General features: G+C 39.4%; 1 protein-coding gene across 2 annotated transcripts in view; it reads right to left on the bottom strand.

Annotated features, from left to right (window-relative positions):
* The window catches only part of LRRC8C (leucine rich repeat containing 8 VRAC subunit C), an 84,431-nt gene that overhangs the window by 48,311 nt on the left and 18,114 nt on the right, over nucleotides 1–18,006 (bottom strand). The window contains exon 1 of one of the 2 annotated variants that reach the window (XM_072834402.1): nucleotides 17,427–17,442. The exons of the other annotated variant lie outside the window; for it this stretch is intronic. The gene's annotated coding sequence lies outside the window, so the exon portion shown is untranslated. Of the gene's footprint in view, nucleotides 1–17,426; nucleotides 17,443–18,006 lie in introns of those variants that run through there. 2 annotated transcript variants of the gene reach the window in all.

The following is an 18,006-nucleotide window of genomic DNA, read 5'->3' as shown; positions in this document are numbered from 1 at the left end:
GAGGCAGAGACACAGGCAGAGGGAGAATCAGGCTCCAGGCAGGGAGCCCGACGTGGGACTCAGTCTGGGACTCCAGGATCACATCCTGAGCCAAAGGCAAACACTCAACCACTGAGCCACCCAGGCGTCCCTCCAAAAAGCTTTTTAAAAAAAAATGTGGCAAAATTTAAAATTTCTAGCTATGTTAAATATAACAACTAGGAAATAAAGTAACACTGCTCAGAAAACAAGAGATTGGTGTTTAAAGTGAGAGACTGAAAGACTAATGGATTTATAGTATCACATTTTTATTGCCTTTTTTATTAACCTCTTTATAGGGATCAACCACTTAAAATTTCTCTCTTAAGAGGCGGTTTGACAATAGCAGAAAAATATTAACTGCTAAATAATCCTTTTTTGGGGCTTTTCAAAAAGGTTGTTTTTAAGAAGTCAGCTTTTAGGTTGTCTTTCCTGTTGGATATGCTCAGTAAAATCCCTGAGGCTGAAGGAAGTCCAGGTCCTCTGGCCCCAGGAAGAAATGACTCTACATAAGAAAATTAACAACTACCATATTTTTATTGTCAGAATATTAAAATGGTTGTGAAGGCGCCTAAAAATTAGAATATTAAGTTTTTGTTTGTCCAACTAATAAAAATTTAATGCAAGGCTTTTTGCCTACAGGAAAAGATATTTGTTGGGTTTGGCTCTAAATTTAACATATTGATTTAATGGTCCATCTTTTCCAGTTAGATATTATATGAGTTCCCTCTTCCAACTGTTAATTTCTCACAGTAAAAGCTACATGAAATCTAACATGATGATATTCAATATTCCCAAAGGCTCATATTCTAGAAGCTGAATGAAAGAATAAATTTATTTATATGAAGGCTCTAGAAGAATATGGTAAAAAGGCTACTTGCCTCTTAGACCTAGAATGTGCCAAAAATCTAAATGAAAGGAAAGCTTGGAAAATATGAATCAATTCATTAAAGTACATCTGTTTCTGAAGATAATAGATTCTTTAGTTTAAAAACACAAAAACACACAGTAAAACGACCTCTAGCTTCAAAAGAAATAGTGAAAGGAGGTGATATACATTACATGATTGCAAAGGTCAAGTGATCTGTGTGGCTCTTGAAAAGTCACTATGAAGGAGATTCAAGCAATAGTAGCAGGGCCTTGTGGCATTAATCCTATAACTGGAATGGTCTTTCAAACTGCCCTTGCTTTGCAGATTCCTATGGATCCTGCAGACGTTGGCTCTAGCACCACTTGTTCAGGCAAGCCATCTCTGATCAACCCAACTGGCTCCCCAAAGCAGGGCCACCTTTATAGACAAACTGTTGTTTACTTGCAGTTGCTGTTATTAATAAGGAAGATGGCTTGGGCCAGTGGAGTCCCTTCCTGAGAAAACGATCTCAAAGACATTGAGAGTCCTGCTAAATGTTTTTCTTTTTTTTAAGATTTTACCTATTTATTCATGAGAGACACACAGAGAGAGGCAGAGACACAGGCAGAGGGAGGAGAAACTTGATCTTGTGGGACTTGATCTTGGGACTCCAGAATCATGCCCTGGGCCAAAGGCAGGCACTCAACTACTGAGCCACCCAGGCATCCCTGCTAAATGTATTTTTTAAAGTGATTGAAAGATCTGGAAAACAAGATATCGAAGCCCCACAATCAACTAGCATGGTGCCATCTGGTTATCAAAAGTTGTTTTGGTCATCAACTTTATCAGTAGGATGAAAAGGTAGACTAGGGAAGCTTGAAAGGAGCACAACTAGTTTAATAGTTGTTAAATTGGGAGGTTTTATGTATTAATCACAGATACTGAAAAATGAAAAATTGTGTAGAAAGGTCACAGGAATTTATCTAAAACCTTAGATTTAGTTGGAAAAAATAAGGAAGAAAGAAGAAAAAAAGCCTTACTTTTTAAAGTTAAACATTTCAAAGCTGAGAGACTCTGGAAGTTCTGAAGTAAAATGGGATTTAGGAATGCATGGATGATCTTTTGGGTGGCTCAGGTCCAAGGGAAAATCAAGGTTTATGGAACAACCACTGTGGGGATTTGTTTGTTTTTATTTGTTCTGTAATGGTTGATCCTATTTTCAGATGACCCATGTTAAAAACTTAATAGACTAATGATTTAGGGACCAAAAAGATGGCTACACAGACATAAATTTAAATTGTTTTGGCAAAACCAAAATAAATATCCATTCAACAAAGAGAAATTGGTAGAAAGATAGGTCAGTTCATCTACTCCATGTCCTTAAATTCAAACAGAGTCCATGTTTGGATTATTGTGGGAAAAGAACTAGGATTTAAGAAAATGAGAAGGAAAAAGCCATACCAAGTGATTAACCCTGGTCTTTCCCCTCTGGAAGCTGAGAGAGGGACAAATTATCCTTGAAGATAACCTATTTCAGGAGAACCGTTTCTCAAGGATAGATGCAGTGTCTTTGAGAACTTTGTATTCCCAGCACCTACCATAGTGCCTGGCAGCTTCATTCATTCATTCATCTTTTTTAAGATTTAATTATTTATTTGAGGGGAGTGCAGAAGGAGAGAGAGAGAATCTTGAACAAGACTCTCTACTGAGTGTGGAACCCAATGCAGGCCTTGATCCTGGGACCCCAAGATCATGACCTGAGCTGAAATCAAGAGTTGGTCACTTAACTGACTGAGCCACCCAGGCGCCCCTTATTCAGTCTTTCTACAAGTCCTAGGGTGGCTTAAAGCTGCAAGGTATTGAGCTCACCAGTGTGGATATACCAGTGAGTAAGCCAGACATAACCTTGTCTTATGAGCCTTATACTACAGTGGAGAGACAGATAGTCAATAATGATAACCATTTAATCACAATTGTCATAGGTATGATGAAGGAGAAGTTTAGGACACTGACATATGCTGAGATACTTGAGCTACTGGGGGTTTAAGAAGGGATGCCTCCGTGGAAATATGAAGTATAGGTAGGGATAGTTATCTAGGTAAAGTTGGAAGCTAGGGCCAGGAGAACATTCCAGGCAAAATGAAAGGCCTGCAATATGATGGTTTTTTGTTCCCCCCTTTAAAATGTGTCAATTTGCCCTCCATCACTTGCTTCTGTTTACTTTGAATAAGGTTAGATCCGATATTTTTCTATCTCTGGAGACACAGGGTAGCCCAAGCTGGTCCAGATTCCAAGACAAAGAGGGCAACAAGTTACACATTCTTAGGCTGAAATGTCAAAGGTGCCAATACTCACCAAGAGTCTTTTTCTAATTTTCTAAAAATTTACCCAAAGTAACCTTTTTTATAGAAGCAGGTAGCTTATCAGCTTCACCTTGTACTGTGCTGCTAAGCTGTCTTCTAAAACCCATGAACTGCCTCCACCGAATCTCCTGAATCGTTCTCCACACAATGCCTTTACTCTCTTGTTAATTGTCTAAAGATGCCCTAAAGTTCTGGCTGCATTAGCCATGTTTGATACTGAACTCACAAAATTCTCACCACGAATAGTGAACATTGTTCACAAATCTCTGTAGAACAGTCATGACCAGTGAGAGGCTTGCTGGGTAATTTTCTGGGACTGAACACAGGTGGCATCTATGAGGGTCAAGGGCTGTACTTCTCTCTTTCATTTGTCCAAACATGTGCCAGCCTGGAGCGAAGCGACCTAGCTCAAAATTCATCTAGATTCCTCCTATGTGTAACTCAGAGCTGACTTATGAGTTTCACATAGGAAATCCAGTCTTTGGCCAGAGAATAGTCTCCTTTGGTTTATTTTTAAAAATTGTCTCCCTTTCTTCTTTCGCTTGACTATATCCCCCTTCTTTTCTTTCTTCCCCTTTCCATCTTTCCTCCTTCTCTCCCTCTCTTAACATTTGTTATCCAACAACTATGTGTCAAGAACTGAGTATAAAAGATAAATAAGAAGCTATAGTCAAATATGTGGGCAACAGATTTGTCAAATAAGGAGACTCAAAATGTGTCATCTTTTCTCTTTGCTCCTAAGTTTTTTGCATGAATTCCAAACCAAAGGGTTTGTCAGCCAGACCAGCATTGGGAAAGATGCATATCATTTAGCCATTTAACTCCTGCAGGTAGTTTGCCAAAGACTTGCCAGAGAAGGACAGAGATATAAAACCAGACAGGAGATTGCCCTGGGATGAAGTAAAAATGAAAACAGAAATGAGGGATCCCTGGGTGGCGCAGCGGTTTGGCGCCTGCCTTTGGCCCAGGGCGTGATCCCGGAGACCCGGGATTGAATCCCACATCAGGCTCCCGGTGCATGGAGCCTGCTTCTCCCTCTGCCTGTGTCTCTGCCTCCCTCTCTCTCTCTCTGTAACTATAATAAATAAATAAAAATTAAAAAAAAAAAAAGAAAACAGAAATGAACAGGTGCCTTAACTTTCACAATCTGAACTTAGAATAAACTGGGCCAGATTTTTTGAGAAATCCCTTGCTATACAAATTCTTGCAACTTGCTTTCAAAACCCAAGACCCAAATAAATTTGGATAAGGAGATAATATTTGTTCTATATTTTCATCCATCATGTCTTCTTTTAAAGATTTATTTATTTAGAGAAAGTGCATATGAGTGGCAGGAGGGGCAGACTCCCACTAAGGGGGGAGCCTTGATGCAGGGCTCCATTCTAGGACCCTGAGATCATGACCTGAGCCAAAATCAAGAGTCAGATGCTCAGCTGACTAAGCCACCCAGGTGCTCCATCATGTCTTTTCACAATCAAGATATAATTGACATATAACAACTATTAGTTTTAGTTGTATATGATTTGATGTACATGTATATATTGTGAAATGATTACCCAAATAAGTTGAGTTAATACCCCACCAACCCACATGTAGTTACGATTTTTTTTCTTATCATGAGGACTTGTAAGATGGGCTTTTTTTTTTTTTTTTTTTTAAGATGGGCTCTTTTAGCAAGTTTCAAATATACAATACAGTACTGTTATCTATAGCTGCCATGCTATATATTACATCCCCAAGACTTAATTGTTTTACAACTGGAAGTTTGTTCCTTTTGACCTCCTTCACCCATTTTGCCTACTCCTGCCTCTGGTAAGCACTCTTCTCTGTTTCCATAAATTTTGTTTTTGTTTTTTTTTTTTTAGATTCCACTTGTAAGTGAAATTACATAGCATTTGTTTTGGTCTGGCTTATTTCACTTGAGCATAATGCCCTCAAGATCTATGCACATTCATAAATGGCAGGATTTCCTTCTTTTTATGGCTGAATAGTATTCAATTGTGTATGTGGTGTGTGTGTGTGTGTGTGTGTGTGTGTATATATATATATATATATATACCATTGTGTGTGTCTGTGTGTGCTTTATCCACTGATCCATCAATAGACACTTAGGTTGTTTCCGTGTTTTGGCTATTGTAAATAATGCTGCAATGCATGTGTGGGTGTAGGTATCTTTTTGAGTTAGTATTTTTGTTTCCTTCAGATAAATCACAGAAGTGGAATTGCTGGATTGTATGGTAGTTCTATTTTTAATTTTTTCAGGAACTTAATACTGTTTTCCATAGTGCTGACATCAATTTATATTCTACTAATAGTGTACAAGGGTTCCCTTTTCTGTACATCCTCTCCAACGTTTGTTATTTCTTGTTGTTTTGATAATGACTGTTCTAACAAGTAGTTGATATATAACAAGAAGTGATATCTCGTGGTTTTGGTCTGCATTTCCCTGATGATTAGTGATGTTGAGCACCTTTTCATATACCATATGTATGTTTTCTTTGAATAAAGAGCTATTCAGATCCTCTGCCCATTGTTAATAGGACCACTTTTTTCCTATTGAATTATATGAGTTCTTCACATATTTTGGATATCAACCTCTTATCAGATATATGTTTTGCAAATATTTTATCCTATCCCATAGGTTGTCTTTTCATTTTGTTGAAGGTTTCCTTTCCATTATAGAAGGTTTTTAGTTTGTGTAGTCTCCACTTGTTTATTTTTGCTTTTGTTGCCTTTGCTTTTGATGTTCAATCCAAAAAGTCATTGCCAAGACTGATGTCAAGGAGCCTATCCTCTACGTTTCTTCTAGGAATTTTATGGTTTTAGGTCTTATATTCAAGTTTTTCCCTCATTTTGAATTTACTTTTGTGTGTGGCATAAGGTAGGGGTCAGTTTCATTCTTTTGCAGGTAGCTGTCCAGTTTTCCCAACACCACTTATTGAAGAGACCATCTTTTCCCCACAGTACATTCATCCATTATTTCTTAAACTGGCATTACTTTTTTCCTCTGGTGAGAAGGTCCATAGCTCTTTCCTAATCCTCAATAGGATTTGTAATTCCCCCACATACTTAACTACTATACCAACAGTACCTCAGCCATGGTGGCTACAGAAAAGCAGAAAAGATCTGAGTAAAGAAAGCCGCTGTGGGAATTAAACTAGAAAAGAAGTAGGAACATGAATGAGTCAGCATGAGGGTATAACAGCTTTAAAGGCATCAACTTCAAAGAGAAAATGAAATGATTTGGGTTGCCCTAGTAACACCAAGATAAAATGTGGAAGTGAAAATGCAAAATTTAACATTAAGAAAACCTCCTTCAGTACTGAGGTCTCTCACTCATGGAATGGGCTTTCCCATGGCAACAAGCAAACAACAGGTAAACAGATTAGAGAAAGAGAATATCCAAGGGACTAAAATCATATAATAAAGATTAAGCTAATCTAATAAACATTCTGTACCTTTCTTTTCTTTACCTCCTAGAATTAAACAGGGGGAGCCCAAAGGCATACAGGGATCAAATGAAGACTTTCTTTGTGACGTGTGGTCTTAAATAACTTTAGAAGTTCAGCTTTATGTATTATTTCCAACCTACTCATTTTCCCCCAAATAGCATGGAACCTTCACACCTTCTAGAGCTCTGGTTTTATTATAGGAAAAGACAAAAGAAACAAACATAAAGAATAGGTTACATTTTTCATACCCAATCTCTACTTTTTTGGAGGTGATATGGCCCTGGTGATTAAGGCAAGGACAGTCACATTAATGTAGTACTAGAGTTTTAAAGTATTATTCTAGAATTACGTGATTGAGGGTACAGCGCTCAAGTCAAAGTGCTGCCGCTTGTGAACTGGGTGACAATGAGCAGGTTTTACCTAATCTGTTTCCTCTTCTTTAAAATGGAGAAAAGGATTAGAATTTTCCCTCACAGGACTACTGGGAGAAATGTGTAAGAGATAACTGTAGCAAACACTAATTGCAGTTCTCCAGCACTCAATCTACAAGTTACCATCAATAAAGCTAACAATCAAGTTTGATAACTATAATAGGGAGTTTGCTATTAAGAATAAGAATTCCTTGGTGTTTGGAGCCTTCGGTTCTAACTTGGGGTATCACACTAAAAAATAATTCTTTATAAAAACAGAAGAAACAAACTTTGAGTAAGTTTTGTTAAATGGAAAAGTGTAACAATAAGGAACGGTTAATATTATTGTGTCTATTAATTACCAGGCATTAAACATGTTATCTGTGGAGCTTCCACATTAGACCCATGAAGTAGTATTATCTTTGCTCTACAGAAGAGGAAGTGTGCAAAGAGAGATTAAATAATTTCTCCAAAGTTTCAAAGAATGTGAACGGCATAGCCAAACTTCCCAGTCAGGTCTGTCAAATTCCAATGCCCAAGCTCATTCCACTTTATTAGAGAAATTATTTCAGTTTCTAACAATTTCCTTTACGGGAAATTCAGCCCTGTCATCCACTGGAACAATGCCTGTTTGAGGAGTTAGCTATCTGAGGACTGGATTCAGGGCATTCATATTTGCAATGTGCACACTCTAGTCTAAAATCTGGCACTGAGAGAGAAATCCAGTGTGAGGTAATTTCTTAAAGGTTATAAAGGACTCAGCTTCTCTCCATAAAGGAGTAACTGGTATGAGACTTACTATTCTATCATAAATAGCGAGAAAAACGGAATTCTACCAGAGCCACAGAAAGTCTTTAATGTCATGCTTCTGGTTATACTACTTTTCATCTGACCCTAAACCCTGGGTTGGAGAATGCCATGCTCAAATTTCATACTGTTCCAATCTCTTTTTGGGGGAATCTCCGTGTGATTTCCAGGAACTCAGAGCAGCAAAACAGAAAGAACCTTCTGTACTGAAAACTTGAATACTGGGAAATGTATACCAAATTAAAATAGAAGGACAGCGACTACTGACTTCCTTTTCATTGTTCTTTTTCAAATTAATTTGTCCAACACACTTTAACTATTAACCATCTCTTGGCCCTAGAGAATTATCAGAATTTCCCTTCCCTGATGCTCCAGCAAAGCGTTTTGTTTTATTGAGGATATGTCCACAAAGAGGATTGATTTTTCGACAAAATGGTTCAAATGTTCACTGCCTTTTTAAAATCATGACTCTGCATTTCTGGCTTCCACATCCAGGTCCGCAAAACATACTTGAGGTAGGGGTGCCTGGGTGGCACAGCCAGTGAAGAGTTCAACTCTTCATTTGGGCTCAGGGTCATGATCTCAGGGTCACGAGATCGAGCCCAGTGTCAGGTTCCACGCTCAGTGTGGAGTCTGCTCAAGACTATCTCTTCCTTTCCCTCCTGCCCCCAGCTCTCTTTCAGAAAAATAAATAAATCTTAAAAAGAAAAAAGAAATTTCAGGTGAACTTCATGTGAATATTCTCATGAGACTCTTTCCAATCCTGGGGCTATAGCCTTAGTAGTACCAGATAATTTTTGATGTTAAGACACATCCAAATATAGTGGACCACTCTGAAGTTGTAGCTCTTTTAGGGATGTGGTTTCACATCAACTGAGTTCCAGGGCTCATATTCCCTTAGCTTCCATTTTCTTCACACCATCAAGGAGTGCCCTGCAAATACTTCTATTTACTGTTCTACTTTCTACTTTATCTCAATTGCTTTGTCCCAAGTCTCCAAGTTTCCACCTTTTCTAGTTTTCCCCAATATAAGTAATCCTGATTGATCTAATGGATCAGATGTGGGGTTTCAGAGAGAGGGAGATGACGCCAAGATTTTTGACTTGTGAAAGAGAATGGATGGGATTGCCATTTACTAAAGGGACAGGGAAGCCACAGGAAGAGGGGGTTTGGTTAGAGACCTGATAAATCTGAGCCACCTATCAGACCTCCAAGGGGATGAGATCCATTCACAGCTGGATACACCAAGTTGGAGCTAGGAAGATCTGGGCAGGAGATAAAAATGTGGGAGTCATCACCCTACAGGAAGTGGGTAAAGCCATGGGGCAGGATGAAGTCACTTAGGAAGTACATAGAAGAAAACTGCCTAAGGACTTCCTGTAGCAAGGAGCATTTTCCCACCAGATGCGGGACTGAGTCACTCTCTTACTTCCTTAGGTTTCTGTGCAAATGTCATATTATTGGATGCTTTCTCTGGTTACCCTATTTATTTTTTATAGATTTATTTATTTATTTGAGAGAGAGAGCAAGTACAATTGAGGAGAGGGGCAGAGGGAGAGAATCCTGAAGGCGACTCCAAGCTGAGTGCAGGGCCTGACGCAGGGCTCAACCCTGAGATCGTGACCTGAGCCAAAATCAAGAGTTAGCCACTTTACTTACTGAGCCACCCAGGCGCCCCTCTCGTCACGCTATTCAAAATATTAATACTACCTTGCTAAGACCAGTAGCACACCAGCCCAGCATTCCCGTTGTCATTCTAAGTTACTTTTCTCAGCAGCATTCTTTGTCAGATGTATTACATATGTATTCACTGTTTACTTGCGTTACTGTCTGTCTCCTGAGTTATAAACTCAGACCCATAAGAAACAGAAACTTTGTTTTGTTCACTCCTGTCTCCCAGTGTGCAAAACAGTGCCTGGAACATAAAAAGTACTCAATAAATAGTGGCTGAACGAAAGACAAGTGTATACTTATTCTGAAATTCCCCCAATTGTTACAAATGTGTAACAGAAATATTACCGTGAATACCAGAATTTAGAGTTAAGGGCGCTTAGTTTTGGGGAAGAGAACCACCCGATTTCTTCTGCAAAACTCTGCATTTTCTCATGCTACCTGCACTCTGCCTATGGGCGAAGGGGCTGCAAAGAGGACATCAAAGGCCACCTGAGAGATGTGTGAGTAGGTTGACAAGGAAAATCTTTTTTTGCCTTGTTCAAGGAGTTGGGAGAAGGAAGACAGGCATGGGAAAAGAGGTGTTCTTGGCCTGAGTTACCTTGAACCTTGGGTTCCTTTATAAAAATATCAGTAGGATTATGTTCTTTCCTCTACTCCCATTGCCTGCCTAAGCTACCCACCAGGGACCTACCACCGAATCAGGTAAAGGTCACAAGAAAGAAGAACAGGTGTTTACTAAGCAACAGCAGAGCAACAGTGATCACTGGATAGCTGGGGTCAACATACTCAGGGGCAAATGGCCAGCAATGCACAAGTGCGGGAAAAGGTGGGTAGTTATGGTGGATCCCAAGTAGACCAAATCAGCAATACTGTTGTTCTTTAAAAATACAACAGGATACTGAATTTAGGGTATTAAAGAGCCATAAAGTTAATCTTTTTCTATAACTAGAATTCTTTGGGTCCCTTACTGGAGTTTGAGACTCTTTAAAGAGCAATGTGGAAAGACGTCAGATGCTTATTTAAGAGCAACAAATTCTACCTTCAAAAATCTATCCAGATTCAACTGCTTCTGATTCATCTGTATTGCTATCACCCGGGTTCAAGGCATCATTATCTTTCAACTAGATATTGCAATAGTCTCAGAACTGATCTCCCTTCTTCTACCACTGGCCCATACAGATGAGTGTCAATGGAGCAGCCGGATGATACCGCTATAATACTGCAATCCTCTGCTCAAAACCCTCTTAGGAACTCATTTCACTTAGGGAAAAAGCCAAAATCTTTACAAAAATCCTACGAGGCCCCCATGCAATCTATAACCCTCCCACCTCTAATACCAGTATCCTAGCTCTCTCCTTCACTCTTGCTTTGATCCAGCAGCACTGGTCCTTCTGGAAGGTTCTTGAACATTCCAGGTTCACTTCCCCCTCAGGGTCTTTGCATTTGCAGTGCCTTCCTCCTGGATTTCTCCTGGAATTCTCCTCTTTGTGATACCTGCCTGGCTCAATCCCTTGCTTTCTTCAGGCCTTGCTGAAACTTACCCAGATTCCAACCAGTTTTCACCAACTCTGTCACCACCGCTCTGGTTCAAGTCTTCACCAGCTCTTGCTTGGCTAACATGGCAAAGCCGATTTAATATCACAACCCAGCTCCAGCTCCAGCACTTCTTGCCTCCTGCCCTGCCTTATTTTTCTTTATGGCATCTAGCACCTTCGAACATCCCACATATTTTACTTCTATATTTCTCTTCAGTTTCCTCCCACCTGAATGTAAGTCCCACGAGGGCAGGAATTTGGACACTACTCTGTCTGTAATGTCTAGGAGAGTGTCCGGCCCATATTTGTCATTCAATAGATATTTGCTGAATGAAACAGTTGTGAAACAGAACCTCTACACAAAGGTTACATAGAGTGAGAGAAGCAAAAGGAATATAGAAGCCAAACAGATGAGTGAAGCACCTGTAAATATACAGACAGACTAAAGTACAGACACAAAATGCTTCAACTTTGTGTATAAAAACAGACTTCAAGCTGCTACATGAGAAGTTTATGGTTGACAGAAAGAACGTGTTATTGAATGATTGAATAGAAGGCTCTAGAACAAAACCTGCCAGTGAGTGGGTCATGCCTTCGAAATGTGAAAAATAGGCAAGATTCTCTTTCTGGAGGCTGAGTGCCAGATGAGAGAGCCCTCTGCTGCTCCACTCAGGGCCTAAGAGAAGTCTTTCCCAGGGAGACAACGTCACTTACCAAAACAGCAGAAAGTGGCATGTGTTTCCAAAGGCAAAACACACGGACTGATAAGAAATTAAGAACTGTCAACTGGAAAACCTGTTGACAGAATCTGGGCTGAGCCAGTCTTCGGAAGCTTATTAGAACATCTTGGAGAAAACAAAACCCAGGGTAGGTAGCATAGTGGCTCTTCACGTTGGCTGCGCATGGGAATCAGCTGAAGGAAGGTTTAAAAATACTAAGGCTTCGGTCCAATTAAGTCAATATATCTGGGGTGGGACCTGGGCAGGAGGTTTGCTCGGGTGATTCTAACACGCAGCTGACATTGAAACCTATTTCCCTAGAAACATCTTAATCCCTCTTCTTGAGATAAAACGTAAACCCAAGCCATTAGATGAAATCCGAGGGAAAAGCCAGAGCTGTATCTGGGTCTATCAAAGCAGATTCACTTACTTAAAATGACTTCAGCAGTCTCTGAATTTATATTTTATAGCTATAAGGAATAGGTTAATCACATCTTTAGTCACTATGTACCTCAGACCCTCTCTTTCCCCAGACCACCACACCAAGACAGGCTCTCCATGCGACCCCCTTCCCACGGGAAACACATGCTGCTGGATGACATCTGCAAGGGTCTTAGGCCGTGACTGCAGTCTTCTACCTTGGAAGCCTGTGGCTCAGTATTTTCTTTCTTTCTTTTCTTTTTTTTTTTTTTTAGTATTTTCATACGTAGTCCAGGATCAACACTTTCCCTACCTGCTCTGTTCTCTCCTTCACTCCCCTCCCTGGGTTATTTATACACCCATCCATCTCCCCTCCCACACTGTAAATCCTGCAAGGGCAGAGTGTTGCTTATTTTTTCACTCCTAGCCTCTGACCTAGTTGTCTGAGCAGTAATGGTTGTACATGGACAAGAAGCCTCACAGGGACAACAATGATTTACCCCTCCAGAACATTCTCTGAAGGTAGAGGATGCTTTTATTTTATTTTTTTTAATTTTTTTAAATTTTTATTTATTTATGATAGTCACAGAGAGAGAGAGAGAGAGAGAGAGGCAGAGACATAGGCAGAGGGAGAAGCAGGCTCCATGCACCGGGAGCCCGACGTGGGATTCGATCCCGGGTCTCCAGGATCGTGCCCCGGGCCAAAGGCAGGCACTAAACCGCTGCGCCACCCAGGGATCCCAGAGGATGCTTTTAAACAGTAGACCTGTAATATATTTTTATTTTACAGGCATTTTATTTTAGAAAGACAGTGAGTATTGATCTTACCTAGCAAAGACCTCTTTAAGTATAAAGGAAAATACTACCCCCCACACAGCATTAGCTAAGGTTTACCGTGCGCCTAGACAGTGTGTGGCACTTGACACGTAACGTATTGCTTCACCCCCAAACACCCCGAGGCTGCAGGTACTGTTAGCTCACTCTTACAGAAGAAACCGAGTCTGTGGATGGTTAAATGTCCTGCCTGGCATTACGCAATGATAGGCAGAGAAGCCTGAATGCAACACGGGGTATCCGTTTTTAGAGCCGGCTATTCTAAGTCACCAAACCTAACATTCTACAGACAATAGAAACAACAGAATTGAACACTGAATTCCTTCTAGATTTAATTTAGGAAATAGTTAGCAGGAAAGGGTGTTTTTCCTCTACAGAAAAATCTCTTGGAAAATGGGAGTGATGTTACTTAAAATTTCCTGTTAGCTTACATTATAATATCAGAGATGCTTTCTTTTACATTTATATTCTACTCAGGGTATAATGTCTACTCTGTGTGTGTGTGTGTGTGTGTGTGTGTGTGTGTGTATTATATCGGTGTGTGTTTTCTTTTAAATGTCTGTTTTTCCATTGGTAGTGCCTCCTAACACTCTGGCTTTAAATCTCTTAGCTCTTCAGTCTCTTGGTCAAACAATAACTAGGCTTGAATCTACTTCACCCAATAGCTAAATGAGAGTATGGATAGTCCATGTGCCTGTTAGAAAAATTTTCAGCATACTGTACCTCCATATTTTTAACAAACATAGTTTATCAATTGATAATGAAAAATAATATACAGATTCAATTTTTATATCAACTGCTTAGTTTTAGAAAGACAAAGAAGGGGCTTCTGGGTGGTTCAGTCAGTTGAGTGTCTGACTCTCGATTTCTGCTCAGGTCATGATCTCAGTCATGAGATCAAGCCATGCTGAATGTGGAGTCTGCTTGAGAGTCTCGCTCTTCTTCTCCCTCTGCCTCTCCCCCAACTCATGCTATAAATAAATAAATAAATTAATTAATTAATTAATTTAAAAATCTTTTAAAAAAGAAAGGCAATGAAAATTTCTTTAATCCTGTTCATAGGTGATTCTAATATAAAAACTGATGGTGGGCAGCCCCGGTGGCTCAGCGGTTTAGCGCCGCCTTCAGCCCAGGGTGTGAGCCTGGAGATCTGAGATCGAGTCCCACATGGGCCTCCCTGCATGGAGCCTGCTTCTCCCTCTGCCTGTGTGTCTCTGCCTCTCTCTCCCTCTCTGTGTCTGTTATGAATAAATAAATTAATAAAATCTTTTTTTTTTAAAGCGATGGTGTTTAGGTAAAATCTTTTTCAAAGTAAGGACATAGCTATTTTTAAAATACTGTGTTTCTCTACTTTCCCCACTTCCACTAAATACATGTCTTAGTTGGAGTACAAGATGTTGAGAGATGGAGAATGACTATTTTAAAATGTTACGGAGGTTACAAATTTTCTAACTCCTTTTCAGATTATATTCCAAAAACAAATATATTTTACACCAGGCTTCACTCCAGGTTTCCAAGCAAACACACCCAAATAGATTAATTAATATATCAGAGCCTTAGACTGTTTTCAAATGCTATGCTTATACTGCTTGTGATGTCATGTGAATAATTTTGATTCAGTTTGTATATGTCAACAGGAAGGGGTCTGGCAGGAACATAAAAATTCTAAGCAAACTAATTCTGAGACTCAAGCAATTCCATTACCAGAAATGTTAGTTAAACCAAACAGTTGTGTGGCCAAAGAACATCAAGGAACACCACTGTTTTCAAGATTTGTGGTTTCCTCATATAAGGGACCTACTATTCTGCTGGTATTTGGATGTGGCACAAGGGGGGCTTTTGGAAAGCATGGTATATTTCTATTTAAAAAAAAAATCTCAGTACAGCTGAGGAAATGTAAAGATGCTCACAAACACTCACATTCCTGAGATTCTCTATAAATGTGTTTGCTGCTTAACACTGATAATACACCCTGCTTCACCTACACCATTTTTGATTTTGTGTATAAAATACTCTATTGTGATATGGTCCCTTGTATGTGGCTCCAGTTTTGACCAAAAATTCTCTTTTCTTCAACGGCAGAACAGATCTCCTGAAAATTTCTTCAGAGGCACACTGTCATCATATTAAGCATACATCTAAATCATAGTGGCCACTCCTTACTGAGCCCACTACCATCCTCAGGTGGACCTACAAAAACAGGCTATGCTTCTACTTAGAACACTAACATGATTTCAATAGCATTTTAATAATAAAATTTAAAGATAGTTTGTGAAAATTTCCTTCTCTATGAAGTGATTACAGTTGTTGTGTACCTCTTGGGTGATATAAAGTCCTTAGTTCATAACAATATATGCCCACAATAAAACTAATAAAAATATTCCTGTTATTACCTTGTATGTATATATTACTTCACTGAACATCTACATTCCCAGAATGGTAGGTTTACTCATAAACAGCCACACTCATCTAAAAAATAAAAAGCCATCCCTACTTGCCATTTTGTTCAACATAATGTAGTGGTTACAAGGCAAATTTTACAGCTAGAAAGACCTGGGTTTGAAATCTAGCTCTGTACCAACCTCTTTAAATTATGCACACTTCAAAAAGTGCCTGGCAGTAAATATGACAATTATCTACCTCATTATCTAATTAAGAAAATATTAGCTAGGCTTCTTCTCTCTTGGGAAGATTCTGGATCCTCAAAAATCCTATTTACTGTACTTACTGTTCACAGAAAGTGTCTAAAAAGTAGCCCAAGATTGTGGTGTTTGATAATTTTTTTTTTCCAAGATAGGCCAGTTTCCTCAAATCAATCATCTCTAATTCCATGTGTTAGCTGTCCTTGTTACATGGGTATATTGAAACAAAACCCCATGAAAATGCCAACCTCCCCCAATTCTTAAACTAGGTATCTGCAAATCCAGAGGCCTCCAACGTGCAAATCTGCTAGATACCCCACAGATTATGTGGCTCCTGGGGCTTACTCAGCACCTAGCATCTCTGGAGTATGACCCACAGTTTTAGGCAACTCTTGAGTTTAAGGAAATCTTAATGATAATGATAAAGTAATGATAAGGTTAACTGAGCAGTTGAAAACAAGCCCTTTACTACCCCCACACCTTTAGGCAGGCAGGCCTGCTGGTACGAAGAACACAACTTTGGAAAGGCTGTTCCTCTGACTGCTGCCACCTACAAACACAGCTGCCTTTCTGGGGTCTACGGGAAGGTCAGCAGTGCCTGTACCTAGGCTCCTTGGGCCTTCAGCTAGAAGATGGCAATACCACGGTGGGAGAGAAGATCACTAATTATCTCCCAACAGCCAGTCTCTCCTTTTTAAAGGATAATAGGCAAGTACATGTTCCAGCCTCCTTGTAGGCAGTGGTGACTGTGTGACTTAGTCCTAGCCAGTGAAATATAAGAATATAGTCAACTCTGAGCTGTGCCCTTAAAGGCAAGGCATTTGCCCTCAACATATCCTCCTCCCCACTTGTGATTTGGGATGAAGGCTTAGTACTCACCATCTTCAATCAGATCATTGAGGATGGTAGAGCATCAAGACAGGAGGTTGAACCCTTTAGATCACAAACACACAAGATTAACATTCCGACTAGTATGAGAGAGAAAGGAAGAACGTCCTTTCTTGTTTTAGTCAGTAGTAGGAATGGAGAAAGGAGACTCTGACAGCATTTGCACTCGTAACTGAACTCTTTAGTTGCATGTGGCAGTGCTCGCCTGGAGGAGGTACTGCATGCCAGATGGGGAGCATGAGGATCTGTAGGATACACATGACATACTTTACAGGCACATTGACTTTACTCAAAGATTTTGATTAAAAGAAAGTGTTATATTGAAACAAACCAGACTTTAGTTTAATGTGCTTTTAAAGTTAAAATACAAGTTATTAAATGAAATTTGGTGCTTCGCACGGAGTGTTTCTAGCTCTACCCCAGATTCTGAAATAAGCTGAAATTCTCAAAGTCTGATTTATGAAAATCTCTTCTATCCTGTGGGAGGTTCTGATAGAAAGTCTGAAGAGCATTAGTGGTAGAAAGAACAGACTGGAAGTTCAAGGTTTGAGACCAAACTCCACCTCTGAGTATACTATATTAGACAAGTCCTACTGCCCCGATGCTTTTACATTAATAAAAGAAGAGTCATGCACCTATTTGTCCAGTCAATACACATACTGTTGGATTGCATGGGGGATAAAGATGAGGTAGACATGATCTTGAAAAGCAATGAGAAAAAAAGAAAAGAAAAAGAAAAAGGCAATGAGATGCTAGGTATTGTAATTCTGAACAATGATGTCTAAATGGAAGCCTTCCCAAAAAGGTTGCTTACCATCTTAATCTACTGTGAAGCTCTTCAGTGGATAAATTCTACAATGCACATGGTACTCCTAAACAGCTTTCTATTCTTCATTATTAAATATGAAAACACTATTACATATTACCAGCCATTTGGGGAATACTTCCAACCTGAAAGACAGATATAAACATATAACCAAGAGTGGATGAACATACAGAAACACCCAAAGCAGGAGAAACACACAAAGCAAACTGCTACAGATCCATTTTAAATTAATAATTAATATCCTCAGAGTGCTAGCAGAAGATATTGTGTCCATAAAATAAACATACTAGAAAACACTCAGAAATTAAAAATAAGATAATAAAAAAGTCAATATAAGGGTTAGATTATAATGCTGAGGAAATTCACCTGAAAGTCAAACAAAAAGGCAAAGGGGAAGAAAAAAATAGTTATATAGATTCCAGCTCTGATAGCTGAAATACAGAAATCTCATAGAGTAAAAAGATAAAATGAATGAAGCAACCAGCAGGGAAATATTTCAGGAAAATTTTCCCAAACTGCAGGATAGGAGACTGAATATTCAAAGAGTCTGACCAACGTGTCCAGTGCA

The sequence above is a fragment of the Canis lupus genome, chromosome 8, assembly GCF_048164855.1.
Source record: "Canis lupus baileyi chromosome 8, mCanLup2.hap1, whole genome shotgun sequence".
Lineage (NCBI taxonomy): Eukaryota > Metazoa > Chordata > Mammalia > Carnivora > Canidae > Canis > Canis lupus.
This window is presented reverse-complemented; position numbering and strand designations above follow the sequence as displayed.